A 19,035-nucleotide genomic window follows, 5' to 3' on the forward strand; every position below is an offset into this window, starting at 1 on the left:
CGCAGGCTACCATAGGGAGCATTCACTTTCCTGCTATACATTATTTTGCTCTCTTCATCGGTAGATGCATAAATGCTAAGGATGAAGCATGTCACATGTGTGTCCCTGATCTTAGCATTCTTAGGAGTGCTGTGTTAGGATACCAATCTTATCATATGGGAGCCATTGTAGCTCGTAGGTTGCATCAGAATAGACATAATGGAGATTTCTTTGGAGGAATTTATGCAACCCGCTTAGCTCATTTTCTTGAAATAGACATTTGTGAGGGTGATATGGAGTTGCCTCCTGCATATTTAGATTATGACTCTATGGCTTTGCACCAGTTTGTCGAGAGGCATGAATCACCTCTCTTACATCGCTTAATTTTTAATAAATGACATGTTTTCCGTATTACTCTCCCTGCTCCTGCCTTCTTTGATTCACAGATAAAAGGAAGATATGCTATCACCAGAGAGGAGGCAGAAGAGTACGAGAGGAGGGCGGAGGCAGCTCGACTCCATGCTGCAGCTCAGCAGGCGATAACCGCTGCACATCAGTATGATCCCAACTATTCCTCCTCATCACAGTACGACGCCAACAACTATTATTATGGATATCCGCCAGGCTAGCCGTGGCCATAGACCAACTTAGTCCAAAAGCCTAAGCTTGGGGGAGTACGTATTTCTCACCGACATTACATTTATGTTCACACACACTCATTGCTAGATGTCGGTGCTCATACTTTTTCACTATAATATCCATGCTAGTTTATTTTCTTTTTCCTGTTTTCTTCTTATGTGTTTGTTAAACCTTAAGAAAAACCAAAAAAATTAGTAGTAGTTTATTTTTTTGCTGTAGTAGTAATAATTAAAAACAGAACCCAAAAATATTTCCCGTTCTTCTTTTGCTTGTTGGGAGCTTTCCCGTGTAAATAAGTTTTATTTCTTTTCTTTTCTTTGGGGGTCAGTAGGAGAAGACCATAATTAAATTGTTGAAGTGGCTCTTATATGCATTATTGTTGATTTAACCAAGAGCCCATATTGCCTTATCTTCTCCTGTTTATTGAATGCTCGCAGATTCCAGCTTAGTCCAATGCACGTGCACTCTTATTTATTCACACCGTTCAGTCGTGCAAGTGAAAGGCAATTATGATGATATATGATGGACTGACTGAGATGAGAAAAGCTGGTATGAACTCGACCTCTTTTGTTTTTGTAAATATGATGAGCCCGTCGTTCTTGATTCAGCTTATTATGAATAAACATGTTTGCAGTGACAATTAGAGATCATAGTTGCTTGTGCCATGCTTGATTAGCTATGAGTTATAATGATTTACCTTGTATCCCAACATGCTATCGAGATGATTATGATGTGGTATGATGGGGTGGTATCCTCTTTTGAATAATTTAAGTGACTTGACTTGGCACATGTTCACGCATGTAGTTGAAACAAATCAACACAGCTTTCACGATATTTATGTTCATGGTGGATTATATCCTACTCATGCTTGCATCCAATGTTTATTAATTTTAATGCATGTACATGGCTGTTGTCGCTCTCTAGTTGGTCGCTTCCCAGTCTTTTGCTAGCCTTCACTTGTACTAAGCGGGAATACTGCTTGTGCATCCAATCCCTTAAACCCCAAAGTTATTCCAGATGAGTCCACCATACCTTCCTATATGCGGTATCTACATGCCGTTCCAAGTAAATTTGTATGTGCCAAACTCTAAATCTTCAAATAAACATTCTGTTTTGTATGCTCGAATAGCTCATGTATCAACAAAGGTTGTCCTTATCTTCCGTGTTAGGCGGGTTATTCTCAAGAGGAGTGGACTCCGCTCCTCACTCACGAGAAAATGGCTGGTCACCGGGATGCCCAGTCCCATGCTTTATGCAAACTAAATCAAAATTAATTGCAAACAAAACTCCCCCTGGGACCTGATGTATGTTGGAGGCACTCGTTGTTTCGAGCAAGCCATGGATTGATGCTTGTTGGTGGAGGGGGAGTATAAACTTTACCATTCTGTTTGGGAGCCGCCTATAATGTGTTTAGCAAGGAAGATATCGCCATCTCTTAGTTGTTATGTTGACAATGAAAGTATACCGCTCAAAATACAATTTATCTTTATTTCAAAACCGAGCTCTGGCACCTCTACAAATCACTGCTTCCCTCTGCGAAGGGCCTATCCATTTACTTTTATGTTGAGTCATCACCCTCTTATTAAAAAGCACTAGCTGGAGAGCGCAGCCGTCATTTGCATTCATCACTGTTAATTTATATTGGGTGTGACTATGATTGGATCTCGTTTACCATGAATTACAATGTCTAGTCAGTCCTTGATCTTTAAAGGTGCTCTAAATTTATGTTTTGCAGTCTCAGAAAGGGCTAGCGAGATACCATCTTGTTATATCATATTATGATTGTTTTGAGAAAGTGTTGTCATCCAAGATTTATTATTATGACTTGCTAGTTTATTATGCTATTGATATGAGTAATTGTGAGACCTGAGAATTATTGCAAATGTGGTTAGTTATGATCTATGCTGAAAACTTGAATGTTGGCTTGACATAGTTACAACGACAAGAGCAAACAGAGTTTGTAAAAGTTTTTCTTTCTTTCTTTCTTTCAGTTTTTCAACTGAATTGCTTGAGGACAAGCAAGGGTTTAAGCTTGGGGGAGTTGATACGTCTCCGTCGTATCTACTTTTCCAAACACTTTTGCCCTTGTTTTGGATTCTAACTTGTATGATTTGAATGGAACTAACCCGGACTGACGCTGTTTTCAGCAGAATTACCATGGTGTTGTTTTATGTGCAGAAAACAAATATTCTCGGAATGACCTGAAACTCCACGGAACATCTTAGAAAAAACAATAAAAAATCCTCGCCAAAGATGAAGACCAGGGGGCCCACACCCTTCTCACAAGGGTGGGGGCGCCCCCCTAGGGCGCGCCCCCTACCTCGTGGGCCCCCTGGAAACCCTCTGACGCCAACTCCAACTCTATATATTTGCTTTTGGAGGGAGAAAAATCAGAGAGAAGAAATCATCGTGTTTTACGATACGGAGCCGCCGCCAAGCCCTAAAACCTCTCGGGAGGGCTGATCTGGAGTCTGTTCGGGGCTCTGGAGAGGGGGATTCGTCGCCGTCGTCATCATCAACCATCGTCCATCACCAATTTCATGATGCTCACCGCCGTGCGTGAGTAATTCCATCGTAGGCTTGCTGGACGGTGATGGGTTGGATGAGATTTATCATGTAATCGAGTTAGTTTTGTTAGGGTTTGATCCCTAGTATCCATTATGTTCTGAGATTGATGTTGCTATGACTTTGTTATGCTTAATGCTTGTCACTAGGGCCCGAGTGCCATGATTTCAGATCTGAACCTATTATGTTTTCATGAATATATGTGAGTTCTTGATCCTATCTTGCAAGTCTATAGTCACCTACTATGTGTTATGATCCAGCAACCCCGAAGTGACAATAATCGAGACCACTCCTGGTGATGACCATAGTTTGAGGAGTTCATGTATTCACTATGTGCTAATGCTTTGTTCCGGTTCTCTATTAAAAGGAGGCCTTAATATCCCTTAGTTTCCAATAGGACCCCACTGCCACGGGAGGGTAGGACAAAAGATGTCATGCAAGTTCTTTTCCATAAGCACGTATGACTATATACGGAATACATGCCTACATTACATTGATGAATTGGAGCTAGTTCTGTGTCACCCTATGTTATGACTGTCACATGATGAACCGCATCCGACATAATTATCCATCACTGATCCGGTGCCTACGAGTTTTCCATATACTGGTTCTCGCTTATTTACTTTCGCGCTGCTACTGTTATAATCACTACAAAATACCAAAAACATTACTTTTGTTGTCTTTACTTTTGTTGCTGTTACCACCACTATCATATTACTTTGCTACTAAACACTTTGCTGCAGATACTAAGTTTCTCGGTGTGGTTGAATTGACAACTCAGCTGCTAATACTTGAGAATATTCTTTGGCTCCCCTTGTGTCGAATCAATAAATTTGGGTTGAATACTCTACCCTCGAAAGCTGTTGTGATCCCCTATACTTGTGGGTTATCACTCCCCCAAGCTTAGACCTCGCTTATCCTCAAGCGAAAACCGAAACGATAATCATGTCGACATGTTTAGAGATAGAGGTGTCGGTAAAATTAAATATGGACATGAGGGCATCATGATCATCTTTAGAACAACAACATATATTGTCATATAATTTCTTATGCTAAAGTAACAATTCGTTCACAAGGTAAAGTATGAATCATGAAAATTATTGAAAACTAACAAACTATGATCTTGGTCATTGAAAAAATTGCAATTTTTCATAACATCCGAAAGAGTCAAATGTAAGAGCTTTTATTTAGCAAGTTTCACATACTCAACCATCATTTAATCTTTCATGATTGCTAACACTCACGCAATACTTATGAGATCAAAGTTTCAATTGGACACAGAGAAACATAGGGGCTTATAACTTCGCCTCCCAACCTTTTACCTCAAGGGTAACATCAACAATAATAGTTTATGAATATCTACATCCGAGTGGATATATATATCTGGATCTTCCCCAAGATAAAGTGCTTGCCAAAAAGAAAAAGTATAAACAGAAGAAGAGGTGATGATCACCATGACTCTTGTATAAGGTAGGAAGTAAAATAAAAGATAGGCCCTTCATAGAGGGAAGCAGAGGTTGTCATGCGCTTTTATGGTTGGATGCACAAAATCTTAATGCAAAAGAACATCACTTTATATTGCCGCTTGTGATAAAGAACTTTATTATGCAGTCCATCGCTTTTATTTCTTCCATATCACAATTCGTATAAAAGTTATTTTCCTCACACTAAAATATCATACATATTTAGAGAGCATTTTTTATGGCTTGCACCGATGACAACTTACTTGAAGAATCTTACTCAATCCATAAGTAGATATGGTGGACTCTTATGGCAAAACTGGGTTAAGCGATTTTGGATGTACAAGTAGTATCTGATATGTCTCCAACATATCTATAATTTTTTATTATTCCATGCTATTATATTATCTGTTTTAAATGTTTTATATGCACTAATATGCTATTTTATATTATTTTTGGGACTAACCTATTAACCTAGAGCCTAGTGTCAGTTCTTGTTTTTTCCCTGTTTTTGAGTTTCACAGAAAAAGAATACCAAACAGAGTCCAAACGGAAACCTTAGTGATGATTTTTCTTGGACCAGAAGACAACCAGAAGACTTGGAGATGAAGTCGGAGGAGCCACGAGGTGGCCACAAGGACGGAGGGCGCCCCCCAACCTTGTGGGCCCCTCGTGCACCTCCTGACCTAATTCTTTCACCCATATATACCCATATATACCCAAACCAACAGGGGCATCCACAAAAACACTTTTCCACCGCCACAACCTTGTGTACCTGTGAGATCCCATATAGGGGCCTTTTCCGGCGTCCTGCCGGAGGGGGATTCGATCACGGAGGGCTTCTACATCAACTCTATTGCCCTTTCGATGAAGCGTGAGTAGTTTATCTCAGACCTACGGGTCCATAGCTAGTAGCTAGATGGCTTCTTCTCTCTCTTTGATTCTCAATACCATGTTCTCCTCGATGTCGTTGGAGATCTATTCGATGTAATACTCTTTTGCGGTGTGTTTGCCGAGATCCTTTGAATTGTGGATTTATGATCAGCTTATCTATGAATATTATTTGAATCTTCTCTGAATTCTTTTATGCATGATTTGATATCTTTGTAATTCTCTTCGAACTATCGGTTTGGTTTGGCCAACTAGATTGGTTTTTCTTGCATTGGGAGAAGTGCTTAGCTTTGGGTTCAATCTTGCAGTGTCCTTTCCCAGTGGCAGTAGGGGTAGCAAGGCACGTATTGTATTGTTGCCATCAAGGATAAAAATATGGGGTTTTCATCATATTGATTGAGTTAATTCCTATACATCATGTCATCTTACTTAATGCATCACTCCATTCTTTATGAACTTAATACTCTAGATGCATGCTGGATAGCGGTTGATGTGTGGAGTAATAGTAGTAGATGCAGAATCGTTTTGGTCTACTTGACACGGACGTGATGCCTATATTCATGATCATTGCCTTAGATATCATCATAACTTTTCGCTTTTCTATCAATTGCTCGGCAGTAATTTGTTCACCCGCTGTATTATTTGCTATCTTGAGAGAAGCCTCTAGTGAAACCTATGACCCCAGGTCTATTTTCCATCATATAAGTTTCCGATCTATAATTTTAGTTTCTGATTTACTATTTTGCAATATTTTACTTTCCGATCTATAAACAAAAAATACTAAAAATATTTACTTTACCGATTATCTATCTCTATCGGATCTCACTTTTGCAAGTAACCGTGAAGGGATTGACAACCCGTTTATCGCGTTGGGTGCAAGTTGTTTGTTTGTTTGTGCAGGTATTCTATGACTTGTGTGTTGTCTCCTACTGGATTGATACCTTGGTTCTCTATCTGAGGGAAATACTTATCTCTACTTTGCTGCATCACCCTTTCCTCTTCAAGGGAAAAACCAACGCAAGCTCAAGAAGTAGCAGGAAGAATTTCTTGTGCCATTGCCAGAGAGATCTACGCCAAGTCAAGCCTACCAAGTACCCATCATAAACTCTCATTTCTTGCATTACATTATTCACCAATTTCCTCTTGTTTTCCTCTCCCCCACTTCTAAAACGATTTTCCAAAAGATTTGACCTTTTATTAGCCCTTCTTTTGTTCATCTTTTCGTTTGCCTTTATGTCTTACTTGGTTTGTTTGCTCGTTTGCTTGGTATAATTGTGTGTTTATTGAAAATCAAAAGCAAAGAGTTTACGTATCCTCATCCAGTTGCTAATCTTTTTAAAAGATCCAACTATGATGAACCAACTGCTAGTGAGTTGAGTGCACTAGATTATCTTTATGAAGTTTTGCTTGAAATCCGTGAATCTGAAAATTGTGATGAAATTTATGAAATGATTCACGATAGTTCCTTCAATGAAAAACATGATTGCAATGATGTTATTATAAATTCTCTTATTGTCAATTGTGCTAGTAATATGTAAAACCCCAAGCTTGGGGATGCTAGTTTTGCTATATCCACTACTTGTTGCAATGATCATGATTGGGGTGATTCTTCTTATGATCTTGAAATTTTATTTAAGCCCCATATTGAATATGAGATTGATAATAATGTTTACAATAATACTAAAAGTGGGTTTAGAAGAGTGTCAACTTTAGATCCCATATTTTGGATAATGATCAATCTTCTGAAGTTTTTGACAAAAGTGGGTTCGGAGAAGTCATGACTTTATTTTATGATAATCCCACTATTTTGGAAGAGTGTCAACTTTGCATGCATATGGATCATGTAGAGAATATGTTATGTGATAGCTATATTGTTGAATTTGAATATGATCCTACTTGTAATTATTATGAGAGAGGAAAATATGGTTGTAGAAATTTTCATGTTACTAAATTACCTCTCGTTATGTTGAGATTGCTATTGTTTCTTTCTTCTTCCTTGCATATGGTAGTTTTTGCTTGCTATGTTAATTTGTTTGCTTATAAAATCCCTATGCATAGGAAAAATTTTAGACTTAAACTTGTTTGTCACATGTTTCATGATGCTCTCTTCGTGTTTCATTGCTATCTTTCATGTGAGCATCATTGAAATATCAATGCCTAGCTAAAAGGCTGTAAAGAAAAGCGCTTGCTAGGAGACAACCCAATATTTTCCTTACTATTTTGCATTACATAATTTATCTAGACTTTGGTTAGATGTGGTTTTTGTGTTTTAATTAGTGTTTGTGCCAATTAAGACCTTTGGGATAGCTTACGGTGATAGTTGATTTGATCTTGCTGAAAAACAAAAACTTTTGCGCTCAGGAAAACAATTCTCATTTTTAACAGAAGTGTGATAAAATATTGATTCTTTTTGCAGAAGATTAATATAAAAATTTATCAGGTCTTTCTAATTTTTTATAATTTTTGGAGTTACATAAATATTCGAGAGTTACAGATTGCTACAGACTGTTCTGTTTTTGACAGCTTCTGTTTTCTATGTGTTGTTTGCTTATTTTGATGAATCTATGGGTAGTATCGGGAGTATGAACCATGAAAAAGTTGGAATACAGTAGATATTACACCAATATAAATAAAGAATGAGTTCAGAACAGTACCAAAAGTGGTGATTTATTTTCTTATACTAACGGAGCTTATGAGATTTTCTGTTGAGTTTTGTGTTGTGAAGTTTTCAAGTTTTGGGTTAGGATTTGATGGACTATGGAATAAGGAGTGGCAAGAGCCTAAGGTTGGGGATGCCCAAGGCACCCCAAGGTAATATTCAAGAACAACTAAGAGCCTAAGCTTGGGGATGCCCTGGAAGGTATCCCCTCTTTCGTCTACGTCTATCGGTAACTTTACTTGATGCTATATTTTTATTCACCACATGGTATGTGTTTTGCTTGGAGCGTCTTGTATGATTTGAGTCTCTGATTTTTAGTTTGCCACAATCATCCTTACTGTACACACCTTTTGAGTGAGATACACATGAATCGTGATTTATTAAAATACTCTATGTGCTTGTTGTATACTCGCCGAAACAATGGAGCGAGCAACAGAATAATTGGAAATCATACATACTGATGTATGTGGTCCAATGAACATTGAATCTCATGGTGGATATCATTATTTTCTCACCTTCATAGATGATTTGAGCAGATATGGGTATATCTACTTGATGAAACATAAGTCTGAAACATTTGAAAAGTTCAAAGAATTTCAGAGTGAAGTGGAAAATCATCATAACAAGAAAATAAAGTTTCTGCGATCTGATCATGGAGGAGAATATTTGAGTTGCGAGTTTGGTCTTCATTTGAAACAATGTGGAATAGTTTTGCAACTCACGCCACCTAGAACACTATAGCGTAATGGTGTGTCTGAACGTCCTAATCATACTTTACTAGATATGGTGCGATCTATGATGTCTCTCACTGATTTACCACTATCATTTTGGGGTTACTCTTTAGAGACAACTCCATTCACATTAAATAGGGCACCATCTAAATCCGTCGAGACTGCACCTTATGAACCATGGTTTGGCAAGAAACCCAAGTTGTCGTTTCTTAAAGTTTGGGGCTGCGATGCTTATGTGAAAAAGCTTCAACCTGATAAGCTCGAACCCAAAACGGAGAAATGTGTCTTCATAGGATACCCAAAGGAGACTGTTGGGTACACCTTCTATCACAGATCCAAAGGCAAGATATTCGTTACTAAGAATGGATCCTTTCTAGAGAAGGAGTTTCTCTCGAAAGAAGTGAGTGGGAGGAAAGTAGAACTTGACGAGGTAATTGTACTGTCGGTGTCAAAACCGGTGGATCTCGGGTAGGGGGTCCCGAACTGTGCGTATAGGCCGGATGGTAACAGGAGGCAGGGGACATGAAGTTTTACCCAGGTTCGGGCCCTCTCGATGGAGGTAAAACCCTACGTCCTGCTTGATTAATATTGATGGTATGGGTATTACAAGAGTTGATCTACCACGAGATCAGAGAGGCTAAACCCTAGAAGCTAGCCTATGGTATGATTGTTGAAGTGTATGTTGTCCTACGGACTAAAACCCTCTGGTTTATATAGACACCGGATAGGGTTAGGGTTACATAGAGTCGGTTACAATGGTAGGAGATCTGAACATCCGTATCGCCAAGCTTGCCTTCCACGCCAAGGAAAGTCCCTTCCGGACACGGGACAAAGTCTTCAATCTTGTATCTTCATAGTCCAGGAGTCCGGCTTGAAGGTATAGTTCGGCTATCCGAACACCCCCTAATCCAGGACTCCCTAAGTAGCCCCTGAACCAGGCTTTAATGACGACGAGTCCGGCGCGCAAATTGTCTTCGGCATTGCAAGGCAGGTTCCTCCTCCAATTACTTCATAGAAGATCTTGAACACAAAGACAGTGTCCGGCTCTGAAAAATAAGTTTCCACATATTGCCATAGAGAGAATAATAATATTAACACAAATCTAATCTGCTGACGTATTCCGTGGTGCGACACGCCACGACCAATCCTTTATCCAAATCGTTTCACTATCCCACCTCAGCCCGTTATGCGAGGCGGTTTCCTTAGCACGTCTTGTCAAAGCAGAGATCGTGTCCCCTCATTACAGGATTCTCATCAATATGGGCGTGGGTAACCCAACCGCTTCTAGGATTCCTAGATCATAGGCAAGTCCAAACGGACATGGGGAGGACGCTTGATATCCACCCTCTCTATAAAGGGGCAAAGCTTTTACTTTTCCCTCCCGCGCTCAATCGAATCCTTCCCCCGCCTCAAGCTCAAACGCCCAAAGCTCAGGCCAGGTGCTCCGAATCTTCAGTCATGTCCGGATCCAGCCTTCAAGGCTAATGGATGCCCTCCTCCATCACGGAAGAAGACATCAAAAGGTTGAGGGAGGCCAGGTATCTAACCGCCGAAATATCGCATCGGCTGCCTCTCCGGGGGCAGGCCGTCCCCTCTCCCAAACCCAACGAGAGCGTTGTGTTCGTCCCCCACTTCCTCCGAGGTCTAGGTTTTGCACTAGATCCTTTCGTCAGGGGCTTGATGTTTTATTATGGGCTAGATTTCCATGATCTAGCTCCGGACTCCTTCCTGCATATCACGACTTTTGTTGTCGTATGCGAGGCCTTCCTCCGGGTTACCCCCACTTCGGCTTATGGCTCAATACCTTTGAAGTAAAGCCGACGGTGATCGAAGGGCAACATGCAGAGTGTGGAGGCGCCTCAATACGCAAGATGACGGGAGCTCCGTGGCCCAAAGGTTCCATCCCAGAGGTGTCTGCATTGTGGCAACATGAGTGGTTCTATGTCACGACTCCTAGAAGTGCCAAGTGGGCGGCCGCCTCCGTTTTTCGCTCGGGCCCTCCACCACGACTGATGTCATGGATCAGCAGAGGACTAGTCTAGGGTCCAGCCAAGGACGTGCCTTTACTGCAAAGCCGCATTCGAGATCTCTTCAACGGAGACCTCAGCTTGGTCGCGGTAATACAAGTTATGCTGGTTCGTCAAGTCCAGCCCTGCAAACGTCGGCCCCTTCGCTTGTGGGAGTTCAATCCCGAGGGTCCGCATGCCATTCAAAATTTTCTCGGCCTGACGCACGAGGATATGTATAAGTCATTCTTCGGACATCAAGTAGAGTGTCCAGAAATCACCGAGGACGTGGGCCTGAGCAGTAACCGCGCCGCCGAACAGGTAAAGAATCTTCCGGCCAAACACATTATCGTTCCTTTGTTGCAAAGTTATTGAGAGTTTGCTTTTTTGACCAGGACTGGCTAACAAAGGCGAAATTGATTCGGTGTTCGGCCCCCTCCCTGAAGGCTTGGAGAATCCGGTATTGGAAAAGATGCTCCAGACCGCACCTTGCCCGGATCCCTTGAAGGAAGATACTGTGGAGGGTAACGCGGGAGGACGCGGGCCCCCAATGCTGCCTATTCTAATCGAGGGAGCGAGCGTCTCCACGAAGGAAGACGACCGAAAAAGGAAAAGGACTGCGCCCGAGAATTCGGAAGCCGAAGCTTCCAAATGGGAGAAGAAATCTTCTACCGGGGGCCCTACCTCGGGGGGCGGTGCTACCGCACAAAGTCCACAGGGGGATCAATTCTCCCGGGAGTCGTAAGTGACCCGAAAACTTTAGTGGTACAGATGTGCCATCTTTTTTCTTCTGAGAAAATAACCACCGCATGTATTTGTGCAGTTCGGGCCTTAGCCCCTCTCAAATGAGTTCGTCTTCGGGGGATCTTCTTCTAGAGATGATGGAGAGCGAGACGCCTCCTCCGGACTCCTCCGCTCCAGAAGCGGGCGACCCTGAAGTGTCGTCGCGGAGGGCCTCTCCGAGTGCGGAGAGGCCAGAAGGTGATCCAACCGATCCCCGAGGCTCCCAGTGTCCGGCTCCCGAAGAGGGTAGACAAAAGAGTCCGGCGCCGTCTTGTGCGATCGGACGTTCTGAGGGAGTTGGTGGGGCGAGTGGCCATCTCAGATGATCACCATGTGCTGATGAATATGGTGATGGAGAGGATATCGTCCGCCGAAAGCGGATTGCATGAAGCTTTTATGAGTCTACTAACAGGCTTTGAGGTACGTGAAAAGGGATGTGTAATAGTCCTGATAATGCTAGGTGTGCCCTGTGTAGATAATAGCCCCTGAGACTCTAGTTGTCGTCGGAAACGATGACGAACGAAGGATCATATTCCCAGGTAATAACCATACTGCCTTTATGTGCAGGAGATGGAAGCTCCGGTGGCCAGCCGGACTAGCGAGTTTGCGTGTTTAGAACGGCGGTTGGATGCGGCAGATGCCGACATCGAGCTTGTTAACAGAAGGCTTGACGAGGCGCAGGGTAAGGATCCTTGTCTGGTAAATGCCAAATAGGAAGAGTATGATGCCAGTGTTTTTAACATGTTATGACTGCAGATGGAGCTGCCACTGTTGAAGCCTTGCGGGCGGAACTTGCCCGAGCCAAGGAACAAGCAACATTGGGTAATGCGACTGCTTTGAAGGCGGCCGAAGAGTTGCGATCCGAGAAGGCCGCACATGGCGAGAGCCGGAAGAAGATGGCTAATATGGCTGTAGAATTAAAAGCCGCCGTAGACTGTTGTCGGGCTCTTGAAAAGGAAAACCAGGCGAAGGCATCGGACCTTGAGAAGGCTGCTGTAACGGGAAAAGACCTCCTCTCTGCTATGAGGGCAAAGAAGGAGGAGCTGCGGGAAGCCGAGGATATTGTAGCCGAAAAGTCTTTTATGCTGCAGAGGAAGTACGGAGATCCACGGTATGCGCCTCTGGATCGGCTGTGGAGTTCAGAGGATGCGTATATGGATTTGGCGGCGAGCGCTGCCGATGCGGCCAAGTATTTCCAGAGTCAGATGGACCGTGAAGTAGACCAGCTGTTTTGGAAGCAATTCCTTTCTCCCAAGCGTCCGCTTTCGTTGACGGACCAATTAGCCGGATGGGCCGAACTAAATAGGTTGTCCGGACTCTCCATGAGGTCTGTTGTGGATCAACTATGGCCCGGAAGGTCAAAACCGAGCAGCTATTTCAACTTGGTGCAACAGGTCCTCGATGTGGTGCCGCGCATAAATGCGATGAAGAGGTCGGCGTGCATAGAAGGCGCACGGATGGCCTTTGCCCATGCTAAAGCATACTGGGCAGAGATGGATGCTACCACTGTTGCAGCGTAGGATTCGGCCGTAGGTCGAAGGGCTGCTGAGCACTACTTTGAGTAAGTTCTTGAGGGTGCTCGTTTGATAGAGACCCAGTGCTCAAAAAATATTATGTTTGATTGACATGTAATCTCATTGTAAGCGAAATGCTTTTTAAATTTTTATGAGGCTACTTTTATACTTTTGCCTGAAAGTAATGTGATACCTCCTGGGTGGCCGTTTATGTGTATAACCTGAAAGATTGCAGTCGTCGGCTTCAACCCCCACGCATATAATGCGGAGGTGTTCGCAGAAACACGCGTTCACACTTAACCCAACATCTTGGTCCTATTAAGGAGGTGATAGCGGAGCGAGCGAGGCAACCGGACTATAATGCTTTAACACTTTCACATAGCCATAGGAGTTTGACAGTGGGGCTACTAGATAGCCCCTGGTGGCTCCGCACTCTCGCGATCCCGGGGTGCATATATGCCTGGCCGGAAAGCGGCCCTTCGTTAAGGTGGAGGAATTCTAACATTCCCATGGGTCATCGAGTGGTTGACCAGTCTCACGCTAGATCATGACAGTCAGTTTTCGGCTTTCTCTACTGAGGCGCTCGTCCGGATGAACCAGGGCACAATCGCAGTAGTTCTCCTGGTACTACCTTAGCCGGTAAAGCGGAACGTAAGGCACCAAAACACAGGAGCCAGGCAAACCCAACATTTGACCAAAGACAATGATTCGGAGCTGATGCATATAGGGCCAAACTCGCGACGCCAAATACTCCCTAAGGTATTCGGTCTTTGTGGTATAAACCGGGCCTGAAGAATGGCCTTTGTAAGAAGCCCCTTGTGTCCAGGTACATGCATTGTTCTGGCGTGGCCACATGCCAAAACGTCAGCATCCTTCTCAATGGTGGATATGTATCAACAAGAGACAGTAAAAAAGGTTTACGCAGGGTCTTAATCTAAAAAGAATCCTTGGGTCGGGTCCCTGCTGCACGTCTGCGCCTGTGTCTCCGTTGTGCCGTGTCCTGGATGGGTGTAGCACGATGATTATCTGTAAAAGAGAGGAATTTAGGTAAAAAGGTTGTCGTGCAAAAGGATAGTTTTCTAAAGAAACCATGTATAATTCAAGATAAGAAGAAATCACCACTCGTCTGCGTGCGTTGAGCCCCTTGTACTTTTGAAAGATAGGGGTGTGACCGTTTATTTGATATGAGCAACATCGCCGGATTTGGTTAGTTGTGTCTGAGGTCTTGACGACCTATTGGATGCTTTTGCTGGTCCGGGTGCCTTTAGTGTGCGGCTTCTAAGGCAGCCTCACTCTCTTCGGTGCACAGAGATCGCTTGATACTTCCATGCACTAAAATGATGCCACGTGGGCCGGGCATCTTGAGTGTTAGGGAGGCGTAGTGTGGTATTGCATTAAAGCGAGCGAAAGCTTCGCGTCCAGGTAGTGCTTGATAGCCACTTTTAAACGGAGAGATGTGAAAAGTTAAATGCTCGCGACGGAAGTTATCAGGGGAGCCGAATATAACTTGTAGTAGGAGGGAGCCCGTACAACGAGCCCCTGGGCCTGGCGTTACTCCTTTAAAGGTAGTATTGCTATGGCGAATTTGTGTTGGGTTTAACCCCATCCCGCGGATTGTATCCTGATATATTAGGTTTAGGCTACTGCCGCCATCCATCATGACTCGTGTGAAGTGGTATCCGAAAAATTACTGGGTCTAATACCAGTGCAGCCCATCCTGCGTGCCGGATACTTGATGCGTAATCACGGTGGTCGAAGGTGATCGGTTGAGACGACCAGTGGCGGGACTTCGCAGTGATGGGCACTTGAGTATATTTTTCGGGGAGTGCCGCATTGTTTTTTCTCTTGATCACGTGTAACACGTTTACTGTTTTGACGTTGGGTGGAAATTTCTTTTGTTCCCCCTTGTCTTGATTGGGAGGCTCGTCCTCGTCTTCACTTGGTGTATCCTCCCCTTTGTGTATGGCGTTAAGCTTGCCGGACTGCTTGAAGACCCAACATTCTCTGTGGGTATGATTAGCAGGTTTGCTAGGGGTACTATGGATCTGACATACTTGGTCCAGAATTTTGTTGAGGCTGGACAGTTCATCTCTGGTGCCTTTGGAGGGCAGCTTTTGGTTTGGCTGAGGGACTTTGAATCTGGCATTTACTGCCATGCCCTTCGTGATGTCTTCTTTATTCCGGCATTTGTTATTGCTGTTGCGCCGTGATTTCCCGTTTCCATCTCTAACTTCAGATGTGTTGGGGTCGCTGGTGCTGCATCTGGCTAGCCAGCTGTCCTCACCTGCGCAGAAGCGGGTCATGAGGTTTGTTAATGCGGCCATCATTCTCGGCTTATTTTTGGCCGAGGTGCCTGGCAGGCCATTCGTCGCGGACGCTGTGCTTGAAAGCCGCTAAGGCTTTGGCGTCTGGACAATCGACAATCTGGTTCTTTTTAGTAAGGAATCTGTTCCAGAGTTTTCAGGCCGACTCTCCGGGCTGTTGAGTTATATGACTCAAGTCGTCCGCATCCGGAGGTCGGACATAAGTCCCTTGAAAGTTTGCCCGAAAGGCGTCTTCGAGCTCTTCCCAACTTCCAATGGAGCTTTCGGGGAGGCCTTTGAGCCAGTGACGAGCTGGCCCTTTGAGTTTGAGAGGTAAGTACTTGATGGCATGGAGATCATCCCCTCAAGCCATATGTATATGAAGGATATAGTCCTCAATCCAGACCCCAGGGTCTGTTGTTCCGTCGTATGCCTCTATGTTTACGGGCTTGAATCCCTCTGGGAATTCGTGGTCCAGCACCTCATCGGTGAAACATAGGGGGTGTGCAGCACCCCTGTAGCTGGGTGTGCCGCGTTGTTCGGATGCTTGTTGTGTTACATTGTATGCTGGGGCGCGCTTGCGTGGTCCATTGGGTGCGAGCCCTCGCATGGGTCGCGTGTTGTATTGTGAGCGGCGTTGAATGCCATTCTGTGGTGGTAGAGGGGTCGTCTATCCGACCAGGTGGCTACTTTGATATTTGGTTGTGGGGGGTCTGAGGCCTCTTCATCGAATTCGGGTAGCAGCTTCCGCTTTGGGTAGCTCTTGGAGGGACGATTGTCGCCGTACCTTGCTGCAGTGTTGAGTATTTTGCTCCATCTGAACTGGAGCGTGTTTTGCGCGGCCTTGAGCCTCCGCTTCTACTTTTTGAGGCTCCTTGTGGTGGCGACGAGCCTTTTACGTGCATTCTGCTGCTCCGAGTGCCTGTCTGGCATTGTGTCATCCGGACCATTATCATTGATAGGGTTTGTTTGTTCGGTTTGATTATCTGGATTGCCGTTGTCTAGCAGCGGTTCGCCCTGCTCCAGTGCTGGATCAATGTGATCACTATTTCTGTCGAGGCGGGATTTGGGGCGGCGCTTGCGTCGCTGCTTTGACTGCTTTTCGAGGGAACAATCCTTCGGTGCGTCCTTCCGTTCCTCGCCATCATGTTTGGGTGTGTCCACCATGTATACATCATATGACGAGGTGGCATTCCAGGGCTTGATAGGTGCTGATTCTTCATCGTCTCCTTCATCGGTGTCCATACCGTCGATGTCGTCGGAGTTGAAGTCGAGCATGTCGGTTAAATCGTCGATAGTGGCTACCAAGTGGGTGGTGGGTGGGTTTTGAATTTCTTCATCGTCCGAATCCCAACCTTGCTGACCGTAGTCCGGCCAGGGTTCTCCCGATAAAGAGAGAGATTTTAGTGACTTCAGGATATCGCCGAAAGGCGAGTGCTGAAAGACGTCCGCAGCCATGAACTCCATGATCGGCGCCCAATCGGATTCGCTCGGCAGGGGCGCGGAGGGTTCGGAGTCCGGAGAAGAATCCGGCTCCATCGAGTCACGAGTCTTGCAGAGTACGGGGCTGGTGTTCGGCTCAACCGCCATTGGGATCGCAGCCCCCGAGGCGGCGTCCAACCGCCCATCCTCGATCGGCGTGGTCGGCTCCGAACCAGGGGCCGGAGCCGATGCAGGTGCGGCCTCCAGGGCACTGTTCGGCGGCAGAGCTAGATCATGCTCGTTGTGATAGTGCGACGCGCTCGGCAGTGGTTCAAATCCGTCGAAGATCAAGTCCCCGCGGATGTCGGCCGTGTAGTTTAAACTTCCGAATCTGACCTGACGGCCAGGGGCGTAGCCTTCGATCTGCTCTAGATGGCCAAGTGAATCGTCCCGCAGTGCAAAGCCGCCAAAGACGAAGATCTGTCCGGGGAGGAAGGTCTCACCCTGGACCGCATCGCCATTGATGATCGTAGGAGCCATCGGGCCTGACGGCGACGGCACAGAGGAACTTTCAATGAAAGCACCAATGTCGGTGTCAAAACCGGTGGATCTCGGGTAGGGGGTCTCGAACTGTGCGTCTAGGCCGGTTGGTAACAGGAGGCAGGGGACACGAAGTTTTACCCAGGTTCGGGCCCTCTCAATGGAGGTAAAACCCTACGTCCTGCTTGATTAATATTGATGGTATGGGTATTACAAGAGTTGATCTACCACGAGATCAGAGAGGCTAAACCCTAGAAGCTAGCCTATGGTATGATTGTTGAAGTGTATGTTGTCCTACGGACTAAAACCCTCCGGTTTATATAGACACCGGATAGGGTTAGGGTTACATAGAGTCGGTTACAATGGTAGGAGATCTGAACATCCGTATCGCCAAGCTTGCCTTCCACGCCAAGGAAAGTCCCTTCCCGACACGGGACAAAGTCTTCAATCTTGTATCTTCATAGTCCAGGAGTCTGGCTTGAAGGTATAGTTCGGCTATCCGAACACCCCCTAATCCAGGACTCCCTCATGTACCTTCTCCCTTATTGGAAAGTACTTCATCACAGAAATCAGTTCCAGTGATTCCTACGCAAGTAAGTGAGGAAGCTAATGATGATGATCATCAACCTTTTGATCAAGTTACTACCGAACCTCGTAGGTCAACCAGAGTAAGATTCGCACCAGAGTGGTACCGTAATCCTGTTCTGGAAGTCATGTTACTTGACCATGACGAACCTACGAACTATGAGGAAGCAATGATGAGCCCAGATTCCACAAAATGGCTTGAGGCCATGAAATCTGAGATGGGATCCATGTATGAGAACAAAGTATGGACTTTGGTTGACTTGCCTGATGATCGGCAGGCCATAGAGAATAAATGGATCTTCAAGATGAAGACTGACGCTGATGGTAATGTTACTATCTACAAAGCTCGACTTGTTGCAAAAGGTTTTCGACAAGTTCAAGGAGTTGACTATGATGAGACCTTCTCACCCATAGCGATGTTTAAGTCCGTCCGAATCATGTTAGCAATTGCCGCATTTTATGATTATGAAATTTGGCAAATGGATGTCAAAAATGCATTCCTTAATGGATACTTTGAAGAAGAGTTATATATGATGCAACCAGAAGGTTTTGTCGATCCAAAAGCTGCTAACAAAGTGTGCAAGCTCCAGCGATCCATTTATGGAGTGGTGCAAGCCTCTCGGAGTTGGAATATACGCTTTGATAGTGTGATCAAAGCATATGGTTTTGTATAGACTTTTGGAGAAGCATGTATTTACAAGAAAGTGAGTGGGAGCTCCGTAGCATTTCTGATATTATATGTAGATGACATATTGTTGATCGGAAATGAAACTGAATTTTTGAATAGCATAAAAGGATACTTGAATAAGAATTTCAAAGAAAGACCTCGGTGAAGCTGCTTATACATTGGGCATCAAGATCTATAGAGATAGATCAAGACGTTTGATTGGACTTTCACAAAGCACATACCTTGATAAAGTTTTGAAGAAGTTCAAAATGGATCAGGCAAAGAAAGGGT

This window comes from Triticum dicoccoides, chromosome 4A, assembly GCF_002162155.2.
Source record: "Triticum dicoccoides isolate Atlit2015 ecotype Zavitan chromosome 4A, WEW_v2.0, whole genome shotgun sequence".
NCBI classification, from domain to species: Eukaryota; Viridiplantae; Streptophyta; class Magnoliopsida; order Poales; family Poaceae; genus Triticum; species Triticum dicoccoides.